The sequence below is a fragment of the Pogoniulus pusillus genome, chromosome 26, assembly GCF_015220805.1.
Source record: "Pogoniulus pusillus isolate bPogPus1 chromosome 26, bPogPus1.pri, whole genome shotgun sequence".
Lineage (NCBI taxonomy): Eukaryota > Metazoa > Chordata > Aves > Piciformes > Lybiidae > Pogoniulus > Pogoniulus pusillus.
In genome coordinates, this window is record NC_087289.1 from 4091550 (window position 1) to 4097549 (window position 6000).

Genomic DNA, 6000 nt, shown 5'->3' on the forward strand with positions numbered 1-6000 from the left:
CCCAGCAAGAAAAACTAATGGGCCAATTTAACATCTTGTTGATGCTTGCACAATCCTCTCTCTGTCCCTGTCTTTGTTGTGTCCCCTCTTACTGTACTAATGTGGATAGAAAGCAAATTAAGAGAACCTTGCCAATGTCAGTGCAGCCAGCAGCTATGACTCAGAACACACAGAGGCTGCAGATCTGGTAAGATGGAGCTTTTTCTCCCCACACCCTCCCTCTTCTTCTTTTCTTTCAAAACAGCCACATTTGAGAATAGAAATACTTCGAAGAATTTGGCTTTCTGAAAATTGCTATATGGTTAAGACTGTCTGCTGCAGCCACCTTTCCAGCTAACCCCAGTGATAGCAGAGGCTCTCCACACTCCCAGTTTTGCATGGGCTAAGCAGCTCCAGAAGCTTAAACATCTCCCCAAAGACCTTAGGGTTTGCACATCTGTGCTTTAACCGTGTGAGAACCAGAACTCCTGATGTATTCAGACTTCATGCTTAGGCCAGGGGGATGCTGTCAAAATAGACTTCTTTATTGAGTGACTCAGTGGTGCTTTCAGTGCTTGCCAGAAGCCAAGTAGAGAGGCATGAGGAAAACAAACAGAAGTTACTGAAGCATTTCAGAGTTTTCAGAGAAGTTTGGTTCAGCTTTAATTCCAGTAAAGCTCACAGAAGGATGAAGAAAAATGTTTCCTAACCAAATTCCCTATGCAAAGGCTGGGGACAAGTAGGGAAGTATGTGTAAATTTTACAACAGTTTTGAATTCCTGGTCAGGACCTAAGATGTTCCACCTCTGGATGATGTACATCCAGAACACATGGGAAAATGCCCTGTAGATCCTAGGCTCAGATTTTGCTTTCAAGTTCTGCTCCCATGGCAAACAGTCTTCCCTGGAATTGCATAAGTGTTTCAGAGCAGAACTGAAGCTGAGTTGTTGGGGTTTTTTTTTGGTGTAGTTGTTTTTGAAGTGCTATAATCACTTTATGGAGGAGCCTGGCAGACACCAAAGGCTAAACACACAGATGCATGCTTGCTGGGAACTCTCCCCTGGGAATTCTCAGCTTGGCTTTGGCCAGCTTTTCACATAATTCACACAGTAGAATACTAATTTTGAAAACAAAATAGCCCAAATATATTTGTGTGAAAAAAAAAACCAACCCAAAGATAAATTTGCCAAAAGTCAGAGATTAAAAGTTAAATCCCAGACATGCTCAAAAAAAAATGCTTTCATGCCAAAGCCTCTCCTGGATCTATATTCATGTACTACTTCACAGGTTGGTTGTGACTAGTATCAGTTTGACACCAGGGAAAAGGAGCAATCAGATACACCATCAGCTTTTTCCTCCTGCCTCCACCCAGAAAAAGTACCACAGCTCAAAGTAGGACAGCAAAACAATAACATAATCACCCCTCAAGCTTGCAATAATGCCACAGTGGAAAACAGCTCCACAAAAATGTTGATACACCATGTAAACAATTCATTTAATCCAATCTGGGCCAAACAACACTGAAATCTCTTCTCCACGATGATACTGTTATGTCATGAGATCACTGAACACCAGGGGGAGGTTGGAGTCACTGAGAGTACTGCTACAATGATATCATTTTAACTTTAACCTTCAAAGGTTTCGTTTAAATAGAACTGTCTGCTTCGTGGGGTTTATGGCACTGTGGTTTGGAATCAATCAGCCAGCCTACTATGTATTTTTAAGCCATGCATTACATGTATGCACACAAACTCAAATCCACCTTAATGAGAATTCCCATGTCTTTAAAATTACCATGAAAGCTACATGACCATGCATGGAGCTGTAGCCTACAAAGCCAGCAAAGCACAGGATCTGCAGCTGGACACAGCTATGGCACCTATAGCCACAGAGGCTGGACATACACTCAGCCCACTTGGCCCCATCAATGCCATAACATCACTCCATACACAGCTGCAGGGAATCACAGAATGGTTCAGGTTGGAAAGGTCCTTCGAAGGTCTTCTAGTCCAGCCTCCCCTGCAGTCAGCAGGGATATCCTCAACTAGACCAGGCTGCCCAGAGCCCTGTCAAGCCTCACCTTGAATACCTTCAGGGAAGGGGCTCTGACCACCTCACAGGGCAACCAGTTCCAGTGCTCCACCACCTCCTTTTTCATAACATCCAATCTAAATCTGCTCTTCTCTAGCTTGAAGCCATTGCCCCTGCAGACCTTTGTAAACAGTCTCTCTCCACCCTCCTTGTCGGCCCCCTTCAGGTACTGGAAGGCTGCTATTACTCCCCAGAGCCTCCTCTTCTCCAGGCTGAACTACCCCAGCTCCCTCAGCCTCTCTTCGTGAGAGGGTGGTCATTGCCCCTCTGCAAACGTCCCTGGTTCAAAATGCTATCTGCAGGCTGGTTAAGCCTTACAGATGGTACCGAGTGATAAGGTACCTTAATTGCAAGCTGATGTCCTTAAACACAGCTGTGCACAGGGCCTGAATTTCAGCAGTGCAGCAAATCTCAGATGGTGCTTTGTTCCATCTTTGCAGTCATTCAGAGCAGAAGCAGCACTTCTTTTCCCCTCCTGATTTGAAAGTTTAAAGTCTCATTCATGCTAGTTAATGAAGCAACTTCTAAGTTCTCTGAAAAATCCACATGGCATGCAAAGTCCAAAGGTTAGACATTTAAGGAAATCATTAGGCTGTCTTCCTTGTGCAGGACGAGAGGAGTTAATGCAGGCTTTTTACACAAAAAATAGAGCCTCTGATTCATCACTGCACCAACTGACTAGCACAGAAAGACCACTTTAGGTAGTGTCTAACAAACTACAGAACGCAAAACAGAGAGTCAACAAAATCAGAGCAAAAACCTGCGCTTCAAGGGGGGAGTTTTCTGATCCAGACACAAAACAGCAATTGCAAGGTTTTTTTTTTAGTCAATGTTTGTAAGATCACACTCCCCTTATCAAACTCACCAGAGATCCAGGAGGAGACAACCTCAATGCATTCTCCCAATTAAACACCTCATTTGGATCTAATTTGACATTTATTGACTCCTGGGCCTGTATTGATTCTGAATAGGCTACAGCTGAGGTTTAGCAAATGCCTGGGAGATAAATCAGCATGCAGGTAATAAACTGCAGATCACATAAGCAAACATTACTTAATTATATTCCTATTAATAGATTGAGCCTGTAATGAATTTTTGAGGCATTTAATTATGAATTTGACAAGGTAATCTAGAGGTAGTTAATGACAAACCAGTAAATTGTTTAAAAAAACCCCAACAATACAGACACTTAATAAGTCTCCTAACTGATACTGAATTAACTTGCTTTGGCTGTCTGGTTAAATAGACAGCAGTTAATTACAGAGTGCTTAAACAGCCTCACAGTTTTAATGTATGACCCTCTTTGCTGTGCAGTAACCATGCAGCAGGAGACATAGGGTTTTCTCCATGTGTTTTCTTCAAGTGACTGAATTACTTGGGGTGGTGCAACCACTTTGTCTTAGCAAGATTCAGCTGTTAGGCTGTTATTATTTACAAATGCAGTGGATCAGTTCCTCTTCTGTCAGAAGCAGTCGTGTGGTTTGGTCCCTGCAGAATTAGCAACAAAAGGGGGATTTTGCGCCTCATAGGAGGGCCAAGTAACGCTTTGGAAATGGAAAGGGTTGCTATGAGGCTCCAAGTGATCCCTGGACAGGCAGACACTCGCCATGGATATCTAAATATTGCTGTCTAGATGTTCATATATATCCAAGAAATGCTTTACCCAGTGCTGAAGTGCAGCTCCTTCTTTGGATAAAATCTGACACTTCCCTGCAACAACTGGTTCAGCACTGACTCATGTGAAGATGATCACTTGCCATAGTGTTTTGAGAGCATGAAAAAAAAAAGGAGGACAAACGAGCCAGCAAAGGCAGCATCAGAGACAAGCATTAGCAGTTCATCCCAGAGGTTAACAAATAAGGGTAACAAATACTAACAGCTGTGACACCTTCTCTAGGAATAGCCTCAAGCTGCTCTGAGGAAGTGCAGTTTCCTCGAGCAGGGGAAGTCTTGGCAATAGTCGGTTTGAAATGTAAAAGACTGCTGATAATCCCGGGTTGTGCATGAATAAAACATTGTAGATCCTTAATCAGCTGGAGAAAACACACGCAGGTCTTTTAATAAAGAGACATTTCAGGAAGCAGAGGCAATGTTGTTCGACTCCAGGAGTTCAGAGGCCTCCAGTCATCAGTCTCTCCTATCATTAGCTTAAAGAGACATTTTCAAGTGCTAGTTCTTTTAATTTATTTGCTTTGGGGAGCCTTTAAGGACCAAGTTGGTTGGTTTTTTTGTTTTTTTCTCAGCAATTATGCAGCCTAAAAGCTCTTTGTCCAAAAATAAATAAAAAGTCAGGCAATAGCACAAATCCAGGAAGAAGGGCTCTGAAAAGCCACTGGATGTTAGGAGACCGAATAACTTAAGTGGAAACCCCAGGGACCCTTCCTCAGCCAGATATTTGCATCACAGTACAATGACACCAGCGACATTAATTCTGCTCTTAAAGTCGTTTTCAGTTAAGCAGCAGAGTTTGCGGGCATAGTCCTTCCATCACAACCTCCTTAAGGTACAATTTCAGGGGAGAAAAACCTTCAGTCTGGGAATGAAGAAGTCCTCATGCAGCCTGTGTCTCTAGCTGCTTTATTTAGGTCATGTCATGCTTTCAGAACTAAGCCAAGAAAGACTGAATCAGGTTGTTCCAAGGCACAGTTCCCAAGGTATCACTCTCCAGTCTCACCCAAGTGAGAGAAAAACCTTTCTGCCACCTCTGGTTTGCCAGCTGGTCTGAAGGCAGCTTGCACACCTGAGGAGGATCTATTGATCACTGAGGACACTCCCATCTTCATCTTGAGCAGAGCTGCTTAACTGTTCTGGCAGACCTATTCTCCTCAAGGAAGGCATGAAAAGCCATAAGGAATCCTGGCCACCTCCAAAGTATTGCTTGCTATGTATTTATCAGTGATACAGAGAGAAAGGTAAGCAACATGTCTTCAAAAAGGTCTTGCCTTCTCACCCAACTTCCCCAGATTCAGCACTAATTTCTTATCCACTGAGCAGTGGCCTCTTTTCGAGGGCTATCTGGTTGTTTTAGGGCAAGTCATCATAAGACCAGCATCTATAGTGATGTCTCCTCAGAGAGAGCAGAGTAGTTAAGGTTGGAAAGCATGCATGGCCCTTCATCATCCTGTGATGCAGGCTGATCTACAGACAAGTTGTCTCAAGAGGGCAAAGAGTGGAAGGAGAACTGAGTTTAACCCCTTTCTTACTGAAAGAGATGGCAGTGCTTTCCTGTGCTGACACCAAAACAAGCTGAGGGCTGTGCCCTTCAGGACGCTTGCTCATGCCCGGTTGTTTTGCGTCTGCCATTAGAAAAAGCACTTTGCCAGCAGCGGTGTCACGTTTTCCAGCAGCTCCATATTCAGCATATGCATCGTCACTGTGCTGCAGTGCTTTTCAGAGCCACCCCTTGGGATGCCAAGAAGCACAAGCATAGCCTATGGCGTTTCTGGGCTGGCTGGTGATGGAGTTGTTCATGGCGTGCAGCCATGTTGTGGCCTGGGAGACTGGCACACAGCTGTGGCCCTCTTAGGATCCTTGGCCCATGCTGCTGTGTTCAGGGCCAGGTGAAAGTTGCTGTCCTGCTGGCAACCAAGACCGATGCTTCCTCTGGCCTATCCCTTCAGGCTGCTTCTCTATGATTTCTCAGCGCAGGCAAAACACTTCCCTGGCCCCAGGGCAGGCAGCTGCCCTGCTCTGCTAGGACCGAAGAAGTGGAGGCAGGGGCAGGTGCCACCAGCCCTTCACCTCTCCTCCCTGGCACGGGGGAGTGCTCCAGCCTCTGCACATCCCTCCTCCTCTCGCCACAGATGGTTGCTGGGGTTTCTCTTTGGCTGCTGCTTTCGGGCCCAGCTGCAGGAGGGCTCTGCTCCAACACAGGCTCAGCTGGGCTGGCACAATGGGAAAACAAAGGCTCCCTCGCTGGCGAGCTCAGCC

At 45.2% G+C, this 6000-nt stretch overlaps 1 long non-coding RNA gene across 1 annotated transcript in view; it reads right to left on the reverse strand.

Annotated features, from left to right (window-relative positions):
- The window catches only part of LOC135186873 (uncharacterized), a 63653-nt gene extending 60666 nt beyond the window's left edge, over positions 1-2987 (reverse strand). Inside the window, exon 1 of the long non-coding RNA XR_010307132.1 lies at positions 2936-2987. This is a non-coding gene — a long non-coding RNA (uncharacterized LOC135186873). The remainder of the gene's footprint in view (positions 1-2935) is intronic.
- Between the last annotated feature and the right edge of the window lie 3013 nt (positions 2988-6000).